Here is a 21,206-nt window from a genome sequence, read left to right on the forward strand (position 1 = left end):
TGGAAATTTCCAAGCTGCAATATTGCCTGAGGCGGCTCCAAGGTATTAGACTGGGGTGAGAATGGGAATGGCTGGATACTTGAGGTTAAATGGGATTATCTGGGAAGGTGACAATAGGGAATCAGATATGGACCTAGGTATCCCCGGTGTAGACAAAAGAGCTGGTAATGACAGGAGATGTTCTTCCTCTTATTCCATCATCTCATGGGCAGGAAGCATTGTTTAAGATTCTGCTAGACAATCAGGACCAACAATTGAGCTATTAATCCATTCATGAGGCAGATGGGTTGCTTGCAGGCCAAGGGTGACACAGGGTGTGTACGTGATCTTCCCACTAAGAAGGAATGGAGTCCAGGCTGGCAGGGTATGCTTGGATCAGGAAAGCAAGATGGATTCTGGTGTTAGCCTTTGGTTCATGGAGACAGGCTGGAAACATGGTGGCCTGGCTCCTTCCACTGCAGCGGCCAAGACTGGGCACACAAGGAGCAGAATTCTGGCTAACACCCATCCAGATGTAGAATGCAAAGCTGCCACATAAGCCTTAGAAGCTGTGGGCAAAGTCCACTTCTTAGAGCAGATGTGTGAGAGTCAAATCTCCAGGCACCCTGGCAACCATACTGGTGATCACGATGTCCATATGTATGAAAAGTAGGGGGCTTTTCCTCACATTGGGGGTGGAGCCAGGAGCAAGGTTGTGGCAAGCATAATTGAACTACAAAGGGAGTTCTGGCCATCACATTTAAAGGAACGGCACATCTTTCAAATGCCTTCCCTCCATTGGAAATAATGAAGGACAGGGGCACCTTCTTTTCGGGCTCATAGAATTGGATCCCCTGGTCCAATCTTTTTGAAACTTGGAGAGTATTTTGGGGAGAGCCACTGGATGCTATGCTGAAATTGTGGTGCCTCTACCTCAAAAAACACCCCCCAAGCCCCATATACCCGCAGATCAATTCTCCATTATGGAATCAGTTTCCATAGGGAATAATGGAGTGCCCATCCCTCCACCTGCTTTCTGATGACCCTGATGCAGGGGGAGGACCTCCAATCCGAGGGATCTCCTGCTCCACCTGGGGATTGGCAATCCTAGTTCTATAACATGGACCATTCTAAAAAATAATGCTGGACTCTCCTCAAAAGAGGGAAATCTTGCATTTATTCTTGTAAGAATATTAATCTATCTGATTGAGCTTGACATTAAAGCAACCAAAACCCTCAAGGAGCTCTGGGTTGGGAAATACCTGGAGATTTTGGGGGTGGAGCCTCAGGAGAGCGGGGTTTGGGGAGGGGAGGGACTTCAATACCGTAGAGTCCCAAAGCAGCCATTTTCTCCAGGTGAACTGATCTCTCTCACCTGGAGATCAGTTGTAATCCCAGGAGATCAGCAGCCACCACTTGGAGAAGGAAAAAGTGCACTGGAGCCAAATAAGAGGTTGCCTGTCTTCTCTCTCTGTCCTTATTCACCCACCAGCCTCATCCTTACTGCAAAGTGCATGAGCAAGGCATGCCCTGCACGGTGCCACTGCCAGAGAGTCCAAAGGTTGCAAGGAAGGAAAGAGGGGAAGGATGCCGGTGCAGCTGGAGAATTCATTCAAGCTGGAGGGCAGTGGGGGAGAGGAGGGGGGGGGGGTCAGGAGTGTGTGAGGCAGTGGCGCCCACACTGCCATGCCAAGTTATGATCCTGTCCAAAGTCCTGCAATAGATGCTTTGTGCAAAAGTACTGGTGCAGCAACAAAAGGAAACCAACTCATTTCAGACTTCTCTGAATACTTACATTGTCTTCAGATAGTCTTGAGGGTGTCAAACAGACGGCCCAAGGGCCAGAAGCGGCCCCTCCAGGGCTCTTATCAATTCCCCAAACAACTGGTCATTACTTTTTCTACCAAACCAAAGAGGCTGTGTGGGCATCAGGGAGATACTTTAAGGAAATACTACAAGAGTGTTAACGTTCTAAGCACATTTGTAGTTTGAGTAAAAAAAAAATAGGATTGTTAACTGGGTTTATATCTCTGGTACCTGGCATTGCATTTTATGGCACACATGGCCTGGCCCAACAAAGTGACATTTATGAACATAAGAACATAAGAGAAGCCATGTTAGATCAGGCCAATGGCCCATCTAGTCCAACATTCTGTGTCACACAGCGGCCAAATATATATGTATATATATACACACACACACACACTGTGGCTAATAGCCACTGATGGACCTCTGATCCATATTTTTATCTAACCCCCTCTTGAAGGTGGCCATGCTTGTAGCCGCCACCACCTCCTGTGGCAGTGAATTCCACATGTTAATCACACTTTGGGAACAAATGAGTTCAACACCTCTGTGAGTTGGATATTGTATAGCCTGCATTGGAACATCAGCTTTTCCCTGCACTTACCTCTGATACCCAAGAATATGCAGTAGGGGAGAAAAACATGCAACATTTTGAGTATTCCAATATGGGGGTGGGCACCTTGACACAGAGATGCTAGTTTCAGCAGCACCTCCTGCTGGCTGTTCAGTGTAAGTCCAGCCTTTAGTGTTCAAGAGCACCCATTCATGGGGATGTACAAGACAGTCAAGGTACATCAGCTCCTTCGCACTCAGAGATGGGGAGGGGGAGTGAAATAGGACCTGTGGAAACACCAGAAATACCAACAAACTAGTACTAAACCATCTGAAAAGGCACCTCTTGACTCGGGGATGAAATAAGGACAGCAATGTACAACAGAAGTGTTGTCCCTTGCACAAAGCAACCATGAAGCATCAGCAGACTAGGAAGTAGTGGGAAAGAATTCTCTGAAGAGCAGAGGTCTAGCTGACTCGCTCACAACTTGAAGCCGCCTTTCTGGTCCTGAAGGAGCGATTCAAAGCTGACACAATAGAAGAAAAGGGAAGGAACGCCAGGGCTTGCCTGAGAACTCAACCGTAGGCAGTGTTGAAAGATCTTATTCTGACGGAGACTAAACCAGGCCGGCTTTGCCAAGCAAAAGCTCTCCCCCCGGTGCGTCAAGGCCTTACATTGCATTCACCGTGGCCCGCACAGCTTTGCAATGAAGTCATTCAGTAGCCTGATTAAAACAACATCTTCTAATTCTCTTTTTGTTGTAATTTACAATCTCTTTCCTTTGGCTGAACCTGCCAGCCATCCTGGAGGTGAACAAAAAGAATGTGTTAGAGTTGCCAATTCAAGGGTTTGGTGCTGGAGGGAAGCTTTTGTTTTCCGAGGGTGTCTTTATCTGGGAGACAGCTCATCAAAGCCCCACAGAGCCTGGTAAATCTCCCGTTAAGTGTCTGATCTCTGTCCCCCATTTCTCCAAATCCCGCAGTAAATTAACTTAATTGTAACTTACTCCAAGATCTCAGGTTTATTTCAACCTTACCCAAGACTCCAGTGCATTTCATGACTCCAGTGCATTTCATGTGATGTGTCAGAGCCATTCATTAGCTGACAAGCCCGTTTAAAACCCCTCACTGAAGAGAATATATTGGAAGCTGATCAAAAGTAGGGCAACATGCAATACACAGAGAGGGAGGAAACAACCATTGCACTGTAGTTCCAGGCTAAGCCAAAGCTTGAAATGTTGAACAGTAGGAATTTGGACTGACCTGGATAGATCAGGATAGCTTGATCTTGTCAGCTATCAGAAGCTAAGCAGGGTCAGTCTTGGTCAGTATTTGGATGGGAGACCACCAAGGAACATCAGGATCGCTATGCAGAGGCAGGCAGTGACAAATCTTACCCTGAAAACCCCACAAAGTCGCCATAAGTCGATTGCGACTTGCTAGCAAAACAATAACAACAAAATTTGGAAACTTGTTCCAATGAGCATGTATTGCTCATTGGCTCTGTCCTCTGCATTTTAAGCAATATCTCAGACTAGACTGTCTTTGAAGTACCTGCTGACTTTACATTTTCTGAACATCAACAGACATCATCAGGAGCACCAAAAGGTATGGATTTAGAACTGGGCCTTAAAAACTCAAGTCTTCCTGAGTTTTTTTTTTTGTGTGTGTGTGGGGGGGGTGCAAACAGCATGGTTTGTAAATCCTAATTCTGCAATAGACTGGTTAATCTCATACATTTTTGACCCTGAAGTGGACAACTCACGGTCTCTATCTGAGTAATTTGCCCTCAGGAATTGTGACTTTCGCTAAGACTGCAGTGTTACAGCACTGTGTGACTGCAGTATGTTCCAGGAGGAACATCTAACTGCAAGTAGTTGTAGACGAGGGTTTCTAGTCTCCAACTAGTCTCCAGGTTACAAAGAACAGTTCTCCTGGAGGAAATGGCTGCTCTGGAAGGTAGACGTTATGACACTATACCCCACTGAGGTCCCTCCCCTCCTAAAACCCTACCCTCCCAGGCTACACCCCCAAAATCTCCAGGAATTTCTCTACCCAGAGTCGACGACACTATCTCAGGCTCTGCTCCCCCATATCTCCCAGAATTTTCCAACTCAGAGTGGGCAACCATATTGCAAACACCATAGAAACCATTCTTAGCACTGAGATAAAACATTTGTTTTAGAGATGCAACTTGTTTAAAGCTTGTCCAGATTTTTTTTTTCTTACAACAGAAGTCCCTTCCCACCAGATACCCCCAACTGTGGGGTGAAGAGAAGCATAGGTTACTGTATCTTATCTTATTTTCTATGAATGTTCTAATTGCTTTGGGAACAATTTAGCTTTGGATTCAGCCAATGGAGCCCAGAAAGGTGTTTTGACTATTAACTTTGCCAAGTGGGTTAAAGTAAGCAGCTGTTGAGATGCCACAAGAACCAGATTGCACAGGCTTCCAGACATAAGGGAACCCCTGACTGTTTGCCTGCACAATCATGTTATACAGGAATACTTTTCCTTGTACCCCAGCCCAAACTTTCTCATTGGCAGTCTCCAGAATGTACTGCTGATGGCTGAGAAAGCAAGATGTCCCAAGGTACGCACCTGCAAGTCTGCCACACATGAACACCAGTCTCATGACCAACAAGAAGAGCCAGACTGACATGCTGTGTTCAGATACTGGAAAGATCTTATGGGTATGGGATTTCCCTGTCTCCTGCATACCAAAATAAACAATGGATGTAGGGTAAAGAAACTTAGCTATAACTAGAAGGGAAGAATGCTGGTAGGATGGTAATTAATGGTCCAATTAATGGAGAGCCAGTTTGGTGTAGTGGTGAAGTGTGCGGACTCTTATCTGGGAGAACCGGGTTTGATTCCCCACTCCTTCACTTGCACCTGCTGGAATGGCCTTGGGTCAGCCATAGCTCTGGCAGAGGTTGTCCTTGAAAGGGCAGCTGCTGTGAGAGCCCTCTCCAGCCCCACCCACCTCACAGGGTGTCTGTTGTGGGGGAGGAAGGTAAAGGAGATTGTGAGCCGCTCTGAGACTCTTAGGAGTGGAGGGTAGGATATAAATCCAATATCTTCATCTACCTCACAGGGTGTCTGTTGTGGGGGAGAAGGTAAAGGAGATTGTGAGCCGCTCTGAGACTCTTAGGAGTGGAGGGTAGGATATAAATCCAATATCTTCATCTACCTCACAGGGTGTCTGTTGTGGGGGAGAAGGTAAAGGAGATTGTGAGCCGCTCTGAGACTCTTCGGAGTGGAGGGCGGGATATAAATCCAATTTCTTCTTCTTCTTCTTCTTCTTTTAACATTGCAACTAGCTGACACACATTAGGCTTTCTCTCATATTTGCAGCCTTTTGTTTCTAGTGTATTTACATTGCCTATTGGTTTATGGTTCATCTCCCTATTACCTAGTGTGGCTTCTATTCAGGGCCGGATCTAGGGGGGGGCACAGGGGGGTGCTTGCCCCGGGCATCGATGGAGGGGGGGGTGCCAAATTGGGCATGGAGTCCATTGTATTCTATGGGACCATAAGATAGAATGGCCCATAAGGGGGCATAATTTTTTAATTTTGCCCCTCCTCAAAAAACATGTAGATCCGATCCTGCCTCTACTGGAAACTGGTTTAGAACTACACAGGAGTTTCACGTTTTCTTTGCTCATGCTTGGCACTGTCTGTTCAAGTACCCCATAATATTTGCTGTAGCAATAGGCATCTTTTAAACAGGTTTGCATGCATGCCTTCTCTCACGTATTCATGTATCATGTGTCCAATTCAGTTTGTTTTTGTAGTGCATTGTACAATAGTGCCCTCCAAAAAACTGCTTAACTGATATTGGTAACTTGGATAGCCCAGGCCAGTCCAATCTCATCAGGTCTTGGAAGCTAAGCAGGGTTGGCTTTCATTAGTATTTGGATGCGAGACCTCCAAGGAAAACTAGGGTTGCTATGCAGAGGCAGACAATAGCAAGCTACCTCTGAACATCTCTTGCCTTGAAAACCCTACGGGATCACAATAAATCAGTTGCAACTAGATGGCAAAACACACACACACACACTTTGGAGCCCATGTCTTCTTACTGACAGTTGGTAACCTACAAATGATTCTTAAAACAATTTTGGTCTGTTCCCCAAAACTTTCCTCAACATTATTGGCAATGTTGATTTCATTTGTCCTCTGAATGTTGAATTTTATTATAACAGTCATAGACCAGATAAAAAGCACAAATCTATCACAAATAAAAAAGTAAAATGTACTAATCTGTCAGAGGTATACTACTAAAATATATGTTCATATGATTAAAAAAAAAAAGTAAAGGTAGTCCCCTGTGCAAGCACCAGTCCTTTTCGACTCAGGGGTGACGTTGCTTTCACAATGTTTTCACGGCAGAGTTTTTATGGGTGGTTTGCCATTTGCCTTCCCTAGTCATCTACACTTTCCCCCCAGCAAGCTGGGTACTCATTTTACCGACCTTGGAAGGATACAAATGATCTTAAGGGACCCTTCACATCCGGGCCACTTGCTATTTGAGATCTTACCGTCAGGTAGGCGATATAGAGTGTTGAAGGCTAAGACAAATAAATTCAAGGGCAGCTTTTATCCAAGTGCTGTGGTTAGGCTAAATGCAGGGTCATGAATGGTTATTTGTTTTTAGATGCATTTAAATGGTCTATGTATATGTCCTTTTTTGGGGGTGTTGATGCGTTGGTATGTTTGTGGAAGAGCACCTCATTTCGTTGCTCACATTTTCTTTTTTGAGAACAATGACAATAAATTTATCTATCTATGGAAGGCTGAGTCAACCTGGAGCCAGCTACCTGAACAAGCTTCCGCTGGGATCGAACTCAGGTCGTGAGCAGAGGGCTCCGACTGCAGTACTGCAGCTTTACCACTCTGTGCCACGGGGCTTTTCCGATCATGTTCATATGATACAGCAGTATTAAAACGTAGACGAAATTTTAGTAGATCACAGTAGTCATTTGTAATAGCTCCACTGAGTCTGCACCAAAAGTTAAAGCTCCTATTATTTAAAACTATTCTTCTGTTTGATCACCTAGCTGAACGTTCACATATTTGCTGAATATTTACCCAGCAGTGAATATCTATATATACATTCAATTCCATTTCATGTATTACAACAAAAGCCAGCAATACTGTCAGTTCACAATAGCTAATGAATTAGTAATAACATAAAAGTAAAATAATAGGTATAGAAAAGATAAAACCCAGTGTAGATAAAAACAAGTTACAATATATCTTCAGTTATAAAGGATTTACATTTTCTAATCACTAAGCAACAAAATCTAGCCACAGCATAAGATACAATGCTCTAAGAAACTTTTAGGAGGAAATTATGCAAAAAATTCTGGCTTAAATTTCAGGTAAGATTGCAGAGCATCAAATTTAGACAAAAGTGGTAATATAGGATGAGTCCATTCTTCCTGGTAAAGTTTATAATGCAAAGGTACCTGAGTAATGGATTTCACCATATTAGACATATAAGTGTTTTGTGCATGGGCACTCACAATATTTTGCCTTATATTATGTGAATTCAACACTAGATATTATATTCAAGATTAGATAGCTGATACCCAATGCTTTTTCAGATTTAACTGAACTGTGGGCATTCTCTGTTATAAATATCTGACCATACTGGCATTCAGGCAAATTCATAACAGGCAGGTTTCATCAGCAGTTGTTAACAGTTGTTGCCAGCTTTGGGTTGGGATATACTTGGAGACTGGAATATACCTGGAGATTTTAGGGGCTGAATTTGGAGAAGGCAGGATTTAGGGGGTGGAGGGAACTCAGTAGGGAATAACGCCATAGAAGCCACCCTCCAACGGAGCTGTTTTCTCCAGGGAAACTGATCTCTGCAGGCTGGAGATCAGTTGTAAAAGCAAGAGATTGCAAAGTCCCACCTATAGGCTGGCAAACATAGTTGTTAGATACATAAAATCTCCACATTCAGATGCATATTACCTAATAACAGACAGGAGAGAACTGTTCCATTCTCACTGTGCTTGGGAGTTTTCTAGAAGCATCTTCACTAGTCTCTGTTAAAAAGGTAAAGGTAGTCCCCCTGTGCAAGCACCAGTCGTTTTCAACTCTGGGGTGACGTTGCTTCACAATGTTTTCACGGCAGAATTTTTACGGGGTGGTTTGCCATTGTCTTCCACAGTCATCTACACTTTCCCCCCAGCAAGCTGGGTACTCATTTTACCGACCTCGGAAGGATGGAAGGCTGAGTCGACTTGGAGCCGGCTACCTGAACCAGCTTCCGCTTGGATCGAACTCAGGTCATGAGCAGAGGGCTCCAACTGCAGTACTGCAGCTTTACCACTCTGCACCATGGGACTCTTCTGTTAGGGCCATGTAAAGAATGATCCAGAGAGCAGAGGGGCAGGAAGCCCTCAAGCTGGTGCATGAGGGAGAATTTCTTGGTCAGAGTCCAACGTTACAGAAAATCTCTTTTCCCAATACAAGAAGTACAAGCTCTCCTATTTCAGAAAGGATGTTTCTTCTGAGTTCTAGTTGATATAGGATATTTCTGAGAATAGTACTTGTCTAAATATGGCAATTGACTAGTAATTGTATTTGATACCTTGTAGGATTTCATCTTTGATGCCTCTTTTAAAGAACTCACGTTTCACATTCTACATTCAAATACAATTTTCAAAGGGGGATTTTAGCGTTTTCCCTGCCAGATAGGAGATGTTTCCAACTTATCCTCGTCAGCTCTAGATGCTGCTACAAGAGTTATCCCAGCAGAAAGTTTGTTTCTCAACAAACCTGAGAATGGATTGGGAAACTCCCACAGATGTGACCTAAGACTATTCAAAATGGATATTGGGGACCTAAAATCACTGTGCAACTCTAGGCAAGTTTTCACACAAGGCTTTTGAACAGCAAAGCAAAGCAAAAGAAAATTGAAACCCTTTGAAGAATTTGCTTCCCACAATCCTTTACTAGAAGCACCCACGGCCCTGCGGTGTTTCCCTTCTCCAAGAGGCTGATGACATCTTCTGTTGCTGTTCCCATTCTTCTATGCTCTATTTTCCCTGGTTTGTCTTAGATGCTACATCTTTCTGTTGCCTTTGGATATGATTTGTATTTTTACTGGCTGGAACTTCCAGCCTTGAAAATATGAGGCTATTTGAGGCAAAAGTGCTCTTTTTTCCCCCTCAATGTTTTTCACAGTCTACGGCCACACCCCTGAGCTTTTTCTCCAGCTGGTCCATTAAATAAGCAAAAGAAATGTGTTATTTCCTTCTCTGATGGAAGTTAACGTGCATTTTAGAGAGAGAGATAGCAATTTATTGGGTGAGATGGGACCGGGGCGGGGGGGGAAGCTGAGAGGTTTCCAGGAGGAGCCCAGAACACTGAAGGAGCAAACCAGTCTAACCTGAATATCTTCTCAACACTTTCAACTATGGTTGGGTGATCTCAAACAAGTAAGACTTTTCTAAACCTTGATGAATCCTTTAGGACTCTTTCCTTAAAATGATGGTTGGAACTAGGATTGTCAGTTTCTCCTGGCAACTGGCAGGAAATGGAAGGAACTTACCAGGAGCAGGAGGGAGGCCCAGGCAACATCACCGGTGATATGGCTACATCACTTCTGGTGTGTACCAGAAGTGACATCATCACACGGAACAAAAACTCTATGATAAGAATGGTTTCTACCATAGAGTTTTTGCCCAAATACCAGAGCATTACCCAAAAGGGCACTGAGAGAGTGGGAGGGAGGGAGGAGAGGAGACAAGATTAGATTTATACTCCACCCTTCACTCAGAGTCTCAGAGTAATTTATGGTCTCCTTTCCCTTCCTCTCCCCACAACAGACACCCTGTGAGGTAGGTGAGGCTGAGAGAGTTCTGAGAGAACTGTGATCGACCCAAGGTCACCCAGCAGGTGCACATGGAGGAGGAGTGGGGAATCAAACCTGGTTCTCCTAAAAGAGTCTGTACTCTTAACCACTACACCAAACTGGTGTTATGACAACATTTCTTATATGCACAGGAAGTGACATTGCCACATTGCCTGGGCCTTCCTCTCTCTTCTGGTAAGTCCCCCCACCTGCCAGCTGATGGTAGCGATTAAGTGGGGCCCAGCAACCCTAGTTGGAACTGACGTCCTCTTACTGACTACAAAGAAAGAAGCAATTCTGGCAAACATCAGTGTAGACATGGAATCTAGGAAAGTAGATTCTAGGACAGTGTATCATTTGCAGTCAGCACTGTACAATAGTGAGTGAAGTTCAATTGTACAACAATTTTATAATGCTTGCCACAGTAGTTATCACTGGACCAGTTATTAAAGTGATAGTCACAACAGTATGATAGGCAGAAGCACAGGAAGCAGGCAGATTAGAGGCCAAGAGTTTGAACTGTGAAGTTCCTGATTAAAATCTCTATCATAAACTGTATTTCTGAGTAGAAGAAGAAGAGGAAGAGTAGTAGTTTGGATTTATACCCCTCTCTTCACTTAAAAAGAGCCCTGTGGCACAGAGTGTTAAAGCTGCTGCACTGTAGTCCTAAGCTCTGCTCACGACCTGAGTTCAATCCCCGGTGGAAGTTGGGTTTTCAGGTAGACGGCTCCAGGTTGACTCAGCCTTCCATCCTTCCGAGGTTGGTAAAATGAGTACCCAGCTTGCTGGGGGAAAGTGTAGATGACTGGGGAAGGCAATGGCAAACCACCCCATAAAAAGTCTGCCGTGAAAACATTGTGAAAGCAATGTCACCCCAGAGTCAGAAACAACTAGTGCTTGCACAGGGGACCTTTCCTTTCCTTCCCTTCACTTGGAATCTCAGAGCAGTTTACAATCTCCTTTCCCTTCCTCTCCCCACAACAGACACCCTGTGACTGTGAGGTTGGTGGAGCTGAGAGAGCTCTGAGAGAACTGCTCCTGTGAGGAACAGCTCTGGAAGATTTATGACTGACCCAAGGACATACCAGCTGGTGCAGGTGGAGGAGTGTCTTACAATAAGTGATTGGCTGCATATGAACACAGCTACCCACCTGAACTTGTCTCACACTGAGTCTGACCTCCCCATGGATACCTTTGCATGAAATCATCCATTCTGTCCAGTCAGGTTTCCTCTTGGTGGCTCTGAATAGTCTTAGGAAGGATGCTTGTTAGGGAGAAAGGATTATTGAACTTAACAGTGCACATTTGCAAAATCAAAGTTTTAATTCTGTATTGGGGAGTTGGGAAAGGCATTAAGATTGTTTTCATTAAATATCTGGACATCTAAAACAATTTAAAACAATTAGTACTGCAGTCTAAAAACAGATAAAAGATGGCATCGTTTAGTTTGTTAATTCATGCCAGCTTGTATAGTGTACTAAATACAGAAATAACAAAAAAAAAGAATAATGGAGGATTCTTAATTTACCAGCTTCAGTTTGAAGCCAAGACATTCAAAAATCCAAAATATGGGCGAAATAACATGAATCTGGGCGGCATCTTTAACACTCAGTTGTAGAAACGTCTATTGTCCTTTCTTAGTAGGTTTCCTCCTAGGGAGGTTGTCATAATTTCTTTGAATCTTTTAGGAGACCTTTCCTGTAGCATCATCCACTCCTGGATTTCCTTCTTGAGATGAGGCAATAAGAAGTGGAAACCTTCGCTATCTAACTGTGGCTTAAGATGTAGGCGACAACATCACAACACTCACTGTTCAACTTTTGGTTTCTTTCCTAATGTTCCCAAAACCGTGTGTGTGTGTGTGGGGGGGGTTTTCATTGCTGCAACACACTAAGACGTCTTCTTTAGGGAGCTGGCCTCTACAGCCCCAAGTTTCATTCCTGTGTAATAAGCCCGTCATCATGGAAATGGTTAGGATTTTTGTTCCCATTTGTTCTCGCTCCAGGAGCAATTTCAGAGCTCCTCTTCCCTGGTCCTTCTCCTCCCAGGAGACAAATGGATGGAAGCAACAAAGGGTGTCATGCTTTGATTGGAGCTCACTCTTCCCTGGGAGAACAGAGGTAGGCAAGGAGAAAACCAAATTTCTTGAGTTTTCTCTACCAATAATAAAGGAGACATCGAAGTAGATAACCACAGCAGACACATACCCCAGCTTTGGGATGTTAAAGGAAAGATTCACTGGTTGACAATACAACAGCAAGGTTGCAGGGACTTGTCACAATGAATGTATTATGCTACTCACATCTAATGTGTTTCCAAGCGCAATTAAAAGTTTTGATTTTGACTTATAAGGCCTTAGACTTCTTGGGTCTGGGTAAGCTGAAAGGCATCTTTCCCCATGCCTGGAGGTACTTAGAATCATAGAGTTGGAAGGAACCTCTAGGGTCATCTAGTCCAACCCCCTGCACAATGCAGGAAACTCACAAACACCTCCCCCTAAATTCACAGGATCTTCATTGCTGTCAGATGGCCATCTAGCCTCTGCTTAAAAACCTCCAAGGAAGGAGAGCCCACCACCTCCCGAGGAAGCCTGTTCCACTGAGGAATCACTCTAACGGTCAGGTAGTTCTTCCTAATGTTGAGCCAGAAATTCTTTTGATTTAATTTCAGCCCATTGGTTCTGGTCCTACCTTCCGGGGTCACTGAAAACAATTCCACACCATCCTCTATATGACAGCCCTTCAAGTACTTGAAGATGGTGATCATATCACCTCTCAGCCACCTCCTCTCCAGGCTAAACATTCCCAGCTCCTTCAACCTTTCCTCATAGGACTTGGTCTCCAGACCCCTCACCATCTTCATCGCCCTCCTCTGGACCCGTTCCAGCTTATCTATATCCTTCTTAAAATGTGGTGCCCAAAACTGAACACAATACTCCAGATGAGGTCTTACCAGAGCAGAGTAAAGCGATACCATCACATCACGTGATCTGGACACTATACTTCTGTTGATACAGCCCAAAATTGCATTTGCCTTTTTAGCCACCACATCACACTGTTGACTCATGTTCAGCGTATGATGCACTAAGATCCTTAAATCCTTTTCACACATACTACTGCTAAGACAAGTCTCCCCCATTCTATAACCATGCATTGGATTTTTCCTACCTAAATGCAGAACTTTACATTTATCCCTATTAAAATTCATTTTATTGGTTTTAGCCCAGTTTTCCAGCCTGTCAGGGTCATCCTGTATCCTGTTTCTGCCTTCTTCTGTGTTTGCAATCCCTCCCAATTTAGTATCATCTGCAAATTTAATAAGCATTCCCTCTATTCCTTCATTCAAATCATTGATAAAGATGTTGAACAAAACAGGTCCCAGGACAGATCCTTGAAGCACTTGAGCCACTTCCTGGGGAGCCCCTACCTTCAGAGGCAAGGTAGGAGGTGACTGTGGAGAAAATCTAATCTGGAGTGGTACCTTGTCTTGAGAACACCCTCCTTAGGGAAGTTCACCTCGGCACCAACAGTGTTACCACACAGGCTCAAGGCAAGGGTGAGGTTCTTGACTTTTGCCTTGGACTCAGATCCTGCCTCAAAGCCTGCTCTTCTCTTGCTGGCTGCAATGCTTACCTCTGTTTTGCTGTCTGTGTTATCTTGTTGATGCTGGCTTGACTTGTCTCTGATTAACAGATTTGTAATTTGTTCATATTGGGGAGGAAAAGGCACATAACTCAGTAAATAGTGCATAACTCAATAAATCAGCATTAGGCTGCCGACACGTAGCCAGATAGGACAGCTTCTGTACTCATTTCCCTCGGATGTAGGAAGTTTCCTTGGGTTTGGGGCATAAAAGGGGACAGAAGTAAATAATGCTATCAAACTCTGCTTGGAAAAAAAAGATCAAAAACCCCATCCCCCTTTTCACCCTTTCCTACAAAGGGCCTAGCATTTTGAACAGGGAGAGGTGCCTTACCCTTACTACAACAAGGCAGCTGTCCAAGGATAATATTCCAAGATGAGTTCCTGCTGAGGGATGTTGGGTTTTGTGGTGGGGAAAAGCTGGCAACCAGGGACTGTGATCCGTAAAGATCTTCCTCTTGCGTCTTTCCTTCTTGGCGTGCATACCCAATTCACCCACTGGGTCATGCTGCACACTCTCAAAGATGCAGTCTCAGGCTTTGAGTTCTGAAAAGCAAACTCTTAAGTTTTGTTTGGGCTGCGGGAGACTTCTTGCAGTTCCAGGCTTCTGCTTATCCTATTTTGTTCCTTTAAAAAAACAACAACGACCCTACTTATTTCATATCAGAGCTGTCACCAATGATCACCAAAACTTATTTTTTAAAAATATTTAGCTTGTTTCATTTTGTTCTCCATGGATTTGACTACAATAAAGGGGCTGAGAGTTCAGGCTCATCTTCCGCTCCGATTGTTGTTAATCTGAGTATTTTACTAAGAGGGCAGTGGGCTCAATGAGATCCCAGTTATGGTGAGGGGTGGTGCGAATGTGAAAAACTCGGTATCCGACAGATTCCCCACAAAGCCCTGCAGCTTGCATTGGTGATTTAGCCCAACCCTTGTGTAACACCAAGATATATCAATATAGGTGGATGATACACCAGCACATCTGCAGAGACACCAGCGCCAAACCATGCTAGAGCTGAGCCTGCACTGGAGATAGGACTGAACGGTAGCAGGGTCATGATGTGAGCCAACCGGGAACCGCTGTCTTCTTCCAGCCACCACCTGGCTGACAGCTCACTCCCACTTGACCTCTGAACTTCTTATCCCTTAGGACGCTGACCCCCCAAGTGAACTGAATAATATTAAAAATAAGAAACCTTCTCATAGGCAAATGTTTTGGATGACTATGAAAGCTTGTTAGGTAATGTAAGAACATAAGAGAAGCCATGTTGGATCAGGCCAATGGCCCGTCCAGTCCAACACTCTGGGTCACAAAGCGGCCAAAACCCAGGGGCCACCAGGAGTTCCACCAATGAGGCCAGGACACTAGAAGCCCTCCCACTGTTTGCCCCTCCCCCCCCAAACACCAAGAATACAGAGCATCACTGCCCCAGACTTAAGAACATAAGAGAAGCCATGTTGGATCAGGTCAATGGCCCATCCAGTCCAACACTCCGTGTCACACAATGGCCAAAAACCTCAGGTGCCATTGGGAGGCCCATCAGTGGGGCCAGGACTCTAGAAGTTCTCACACTGTTCCCTCCCACAACACCAAGAATACAGAGCATCACTGCCCCAGACATAAGAACATAAGAGAAGCCATGTTGGATCAGGCCAATGTAGCTAGGCAGAGAATTCCTTTAAGTATGTGCCACAACAAAGAAGGCCCTGCTTCTCATTCTTGCCAGCGTTCCTTTCAATAAGAATGGAACACACAGCAAGGGGTATCTCTGGCCCATCTCAGACACAAGAAAGAGGCATTCCCTGGGGAGACAGACCCCAGACTGCTTTTAGGGTTGCCAGCCTCCAGATGAGGCCTGAAGATCTCCTGCTGTTACAACTGATCTTCAGACATAAGAGATCAGTTCCCCTGGAGAAAATGGCTGCTTCGGAGGGTGGACTCCATGGCATTGTACCGACTGGGTCCCTCCTGTCTTCAAACTCTGCCTCCTCAGGCTTCGCCTCCAAAGTCTACAGGTATTTCCCAACCCAGAGTTGGCAACCCTATTAGAAAAGTGCTTCTCCCTCAGCACACGCAAGGGGTTTTGAAAGAATCTCTTCACCCTTTCAACATAAAAATTAGGTCATGGAAGCTGAGCTCCCTGTCTATCCATTCATTCCTTCTTCAGTTCTTCCACTGGTTCCTCCACACCAACCTGGGCAAAGAAGCCCTTTGGGTGGGCTAGGGGGCCTTGCTGATTGCCATCCACCACAAGTACGGGAAGTAATATCCTCCTGCCCCCAACAGAGCAAGGGCAGCCCATGCCAAAGAAGCCTCTTGATGGGACAAAGGAGATTTGACTTGGTCATCAACTGCTCTTGTTTAGACCTCCTCCTTTTTACGTGTTTCACTACTGGAAGTTTTACAGAGCCCACAGGACAGAGGCCAATGCAACCGATTCCTCAGCAGGCCCTCGGCTCTGCAGAGCCTGGAACGCTAACTGCAGCGCAGGAGAGAACGAAAGCCAAAGACCGCGTCTCCCTTGCGACCATTTGTGGTTAATGAGCCAGAAGCCTTTAGACTAGAGGTTCCTTTCTAAAGGGATTGTATGACTCCCTCCAACTGAGGCTCACTCATCACAAGGTACCACTCAAACTGCAGGGATCCTCTTTCGAGGGCCAGAATGCTAGTCTGTGGCCTCTAGCCAAACAGTTTGGTTATGAAATAGCAGCAGTTTTCCATCCCGTTCATTAAGCGCCTGCAAAGGGTCAGTGAGACACAAAGGGAACTGCCTTAATAGAACAAACGTTGAGTCCGGCAACACCTTTAAGATCAACAGTTTTATTCAAGGTATAAGGTTTGTCTGCACTTACACTTCTTCAGATACAATGAAATGAAAGTTACCAGTCCATACATATAGGTAGAGGGTGGGCAGCAAAATAGCAGACAGCATAATGAAGATATTCATCCCCCCTATGTCTACTATCTTGCCATCCCTTGTTACTGCAAAGCCTTTTCGTTTGCCAGATTGAATATTATTCATACACATTCATATTTTACACAGAAGATTTTTGACAGAAATTCTGACAGAATCTGTGCCCTTGCAGCCTGAATAAGTTAGATACATCCTTCCACGCCCTGCTTTAATGCAGGTTTTTGAGAATATAACATCACTGTATTAAGCCTTTAATCAACCAACTGTCCCTCTACACTCTGGAAACCCTGGCTCTTTTGTTCAGTGATAAGGATCCTAAGTTTTCTTTTTTAACAAAGGTAGTCCCCTGTGCAAGCACCAGTCGTTTCCGACTCTGGGGTGACGTTGCATCACATTTCCAAGGCAGACTTTTTACGGGTGGTTTGCCATTGCCTTCCCCAGTCATCTACACTTTCTCCCCAGCAAAGCTGGGTACTCATTTCATCGACCTCGGAAGGAGGGAAGGCTGAGTCAACCTTGAGCCTGCTACCTGAATCCAGCTTCTACCGGGATCGAACTCAGGTTGTGAGCAGAGAGCTTTAACTGCAGTACTGCAGTTTTACCACTCTGCACCATGGGGCTCTTAAGTTTACTTTAGCAATGCAAAAATTGTTTTAGTCCTTTTAGCCCTTGCATAAGGAGGAAGAGGGAGAAGAAGCAAGTATCTTCTGTTGTTCAAGATCTGTGAATCAATGGGCTTCTAAGGGTATAAAAGGAAAGGAGAGGAAGATGTTTAAAGATGCAAGGATCAAACAGGAATAACAAGTTTAGTTTGGGTTTAATTCTGGGGGAAACATAGTGAGGGAAATAAATATGTCAAAATTGAAGATCTGTGGAAAGCTGAAAGTAATTAACTGAGAGCCTGTCATTATGCTCCATTCTGTAAGGAGAAGACCTTACAGCATCTTACACCTGATTCTGTCTTAACAGAGACAGCCTCCCTGTAAAGCCCAGTCCTCTCTTGGCTGAGGGTCACTGAATCCCATGATCAAATTGCATATTGCAGCAGAAAAGAATCCAAAGGGGAGAGTTTTGCTCCTGCCTCGTCTTTCTCGATGTGGATGTGATGCCAATTTTTGCACAGTCTGATGTCAGAACTTCAGATGAGCAGAGGGTGGAGAGCCATGGACGGCACTCTTATGACCAAACAGCCAAGTCTTTTCAGGATAAAATTAGGGTTGGCATTCAACAGAGTGGGATTTCCAAAAGCCCCCTAGCAATACTTGCTGTTCACCTGAACTTGCACAAATAGTTTTGTCAGCCTGCAGTCAACATGAGTTACTGAAATGCACACAACATTCTGAATCTTTGCAAGGGGACAGCACTCTGGGGTAAAGTTAGCATCAGCACCAGTTCCAGGTTTTTGTAAGCCCTGGGTGAGAGAGTTTAACTGGACACCCTTTCCCATTTCGAGTCCCTCTTGGGAAGAAAGACAGGGTACAGATGAAGTAAATAAGTAAAGGAAAGGTCCCCTGTGCGACCACCAGTCTTTTCCGACTCTGGAGTGACGCTGCTCTCACAACGTTTTCACGGCAGACTTTTTACGGGGTGGTTTGCCATTGCCTTCCCCATTCATCTACACTTTCCCCCCAGCAAACCAGTTACTAATTTTACTGACCTCGGGAGGATGGAAGGCTGAGTCAACCTCGAGCTGGCTACCTGAAAATCCAGCTTCTGCCGGGGATCAAACTCAGGTTGTGAGCAGAGCTTAGGACTGCAGTACTGCAGCCTTAACACTCTGCGCTACGGGGCAGTAAATGAACAAGTATCTCAAAAGAACCCCGAGAGAGAGGTTGAGCAAAAGATATAGCGACTTGGTCAAAATTACAGCTAGCCTAGGTTAAGGCTGAGTAATGAGGCCCACCTGCAGCTCTCATCAGTTGGTGAGTGCCCCCCTAAGTCTACCTGTGATGTTGGCCCTGGTCAGTCAGTGTGTCACAGACATAGCCAAAAACATGACTGAGTCAGGGCTGCCCTCTCCAGCTGAGGAAGTGCATGTAGCAAACATAAGTAAGGGGAGCAGAATCAGTGGAGGACTCCCTGTTCCCTAGCCTATGTGTGCTCTCTCAGTAGCTGAGTGAATGTGGGCTTGCCTCAATGACTGGTGCCCCTGCTTTATACTCATGGTAGGTCCATGAATAGGAACAGTGTGCTTAATTAAACAGGTGGGCTTATATTCTTCCACAATCTGTCCTTGTGACCTGCAAATAATCGCCTTTCCACATTTTGCTCAAATGCCCAGTGCTTGGGGCTCTCCGGAACCACTACATTATGGCCCTATCAAGCAACCACTTATCTCCCTACTTACCAGAGGTTATTCTCTTCTTGCTCAAAGATAATGACCCAAAAATTACATGGGGCGTGGCTAAATATGTATGTCTCCTTTTAACTCTTAGTTCTGAACAGAATATCTAGCCATTTTCTACTGCTCAAGGTTATATACCTATGAGCTTCTAGGGTTGAAAGGAAGGAAAGGAAACTGGTGGACATCAGGTTGGGCAGAAGTCATCTCTGATACTTCTTTGTTAAAGCAAACAATTGCGGCAGTTAAATGGTACTTGGGAAGTAGAAAAGAGTGAAAATTATGAGAAGTTCATGGAGGTGATGGGTGTCAGTTTAGTGAAGAGACAGCTAGGAGCCGTGAAAACCTGAAGTTCACTTTCCAACAACAGGGCAACACATTCACTATCAAAGAACCAAGCAATTTCCATACCATAGAGATAGTGTTCATGTTGGGTGTAGATTTTTACTACAGTTTAGCCAATGGAACCGAGCTCCACAGTAACTGCATAATAGAAGATGGTAAGCTTGTAGATAAGATCATGGGAATGAACTTGAGGCTTTCAGAGAGATCATTGGAGATGAACTGGTTCAAACTTACATTTATGACAGTGTCTCAGCTAAGAGAATCTGCAGGAACGCTTGAACAGGATTGAAATACGAATTACTGTACCTATGACAACTGGGCTTTTTACAGCAAGCACATAGTCACTGTACAACTAAAACTTATTTATCTTCTGTCCCATGTCTATTTAGATAATAGTTTTACTAAGAACTGGAAAGAATACTAGCCTTCATAATGGAAATAAACAAACTTGGTTTCTAAAAAAAAAAAGGAAACTGGTGGACAGTAGGTCAGGATGGACAACAGTAATAGCACTTAACTCATTTATAGGATTCAGGGCCATAACTTGTAGCTTGGATAGTGGTTTTAAAAATCGATTAAGCAACTTCAAGGACAAGCACATGAATATATTAGCCATAGGAGTCAAACAAAACATCCATGTGCAGAAGTGGTGGCCTGGAAACAATCAGGTTGTTATATTTGTGTAGGTGGGTATACTAGAGGCTTCTGGCTGGCCACATGTTGGAAAAGATGGACACTGTGTCTGATCCAGTGGAGCTGTTCTAATGTCCTTATGATTCACATTTGTCTGGACAGTTCATGGTGGCCTATCCAGTCCCGCACTTGTCAATGCACTGAACATTCCCTTGTATCCACAGACATAAACCTTTCAAACCAAGGTCAGCCTTCTTTTCCTCTTTGCTCACAGAGATGGTGCCAGGCCGAGGGATCTGGCACGAGATCACAGCAGAGCCCTCTCGCTATGGATGGGTAGTGATGAGGTTAGCCCTCTGGTGTGCCTCAATGTCTTCCAAACCCTTATTAGTCATATGGACACACTGCAAACCCCATCTTTAAAACTGAGCCTCGCTTCTAAATCAATTCACTCTGGTGGAAGCCACAGCTGCAGCTGAGATTCTGCTGATACTGTGTTGAGTTGGCTCCTCATGAAAGCAAAGAGGAAAGAAGGAAAAACTGGAAATAGGGGCAAGCAAGAAAGAAGAACTCTTAGGGGAGGGGGGAAAGGAAAGGGTAAACTGGATGTAATCAGATGCAACATGGACGGCCAAAATGTGGGTCTGGTGCCACAAGAAACTCTTGGACATTTCAAACACTGGGCTAGAAACTAAATGGAAACATTATGGAAGCAAGTCCTTTGTATAAGCCTGCCACAAAGCACTGGCCTTGAATTGGGGGAAAGAAAGGCGAGGGAAAAGATGTCACAGACTAAAGTTCTCCCTTGACAAGCCTGCATCTTCAGTCCTTCTTCATCATTTCAAGCATCAGATCTTCCACCAGTCCAGTCAGGATGTTGGGCTTGAATTCAGCACTACATACTTTTTCTGGGGAGACAGACAGACAGTTTGAACAGGTCTAAAGTTGTCAAGATTTATAGAGTTTCAAGATAGTTTCCACAGGTGGGGCTTTTCAACTACCTCTTTCAGGACAATGGATGCTTGTCCTTGAATTATTTGCATGACAGGTAAGCCTCGGTGCTCCCGTTCTTGCTTCATGCCTTTAGAACTCTGCCTCCCGCTTCTTGAGTGACA

The 21,206-nt window shown here is 44.7% G+C and overlaps 1 pseudogene; it reads left to right on the forward strand.

The window, feature by feature from the left end:
- Nucleotides 1-19,910, forward strand: part of LOC132582270 (fatty acid-binding protein, intestinal-like) — a 34,714-nt pseudogene extending 14,804 nt beyond the window's left edge.
- Nucleotides 19,911-21,206: the final 1,296 nt, after the last annotated feature.

Source organism: Heteronotia binoei, chromosome 14, assembly GCF_032191835.1.
Source record: "Heteronotia binoei isolate CCM8104 ecotype False Entrance Well chromosome 14, APGP_CSIRO_Hbin_v1, whole genome shotgun sequence".
In the NCBI taxonomy this organism is placed as follows: domain Eukaryota; kingdom Metazoa; phylum Chordata; class Lepidosauria; order Squamata; family Gekkonidae; genus Heteronotia; species Heteronotia binoei.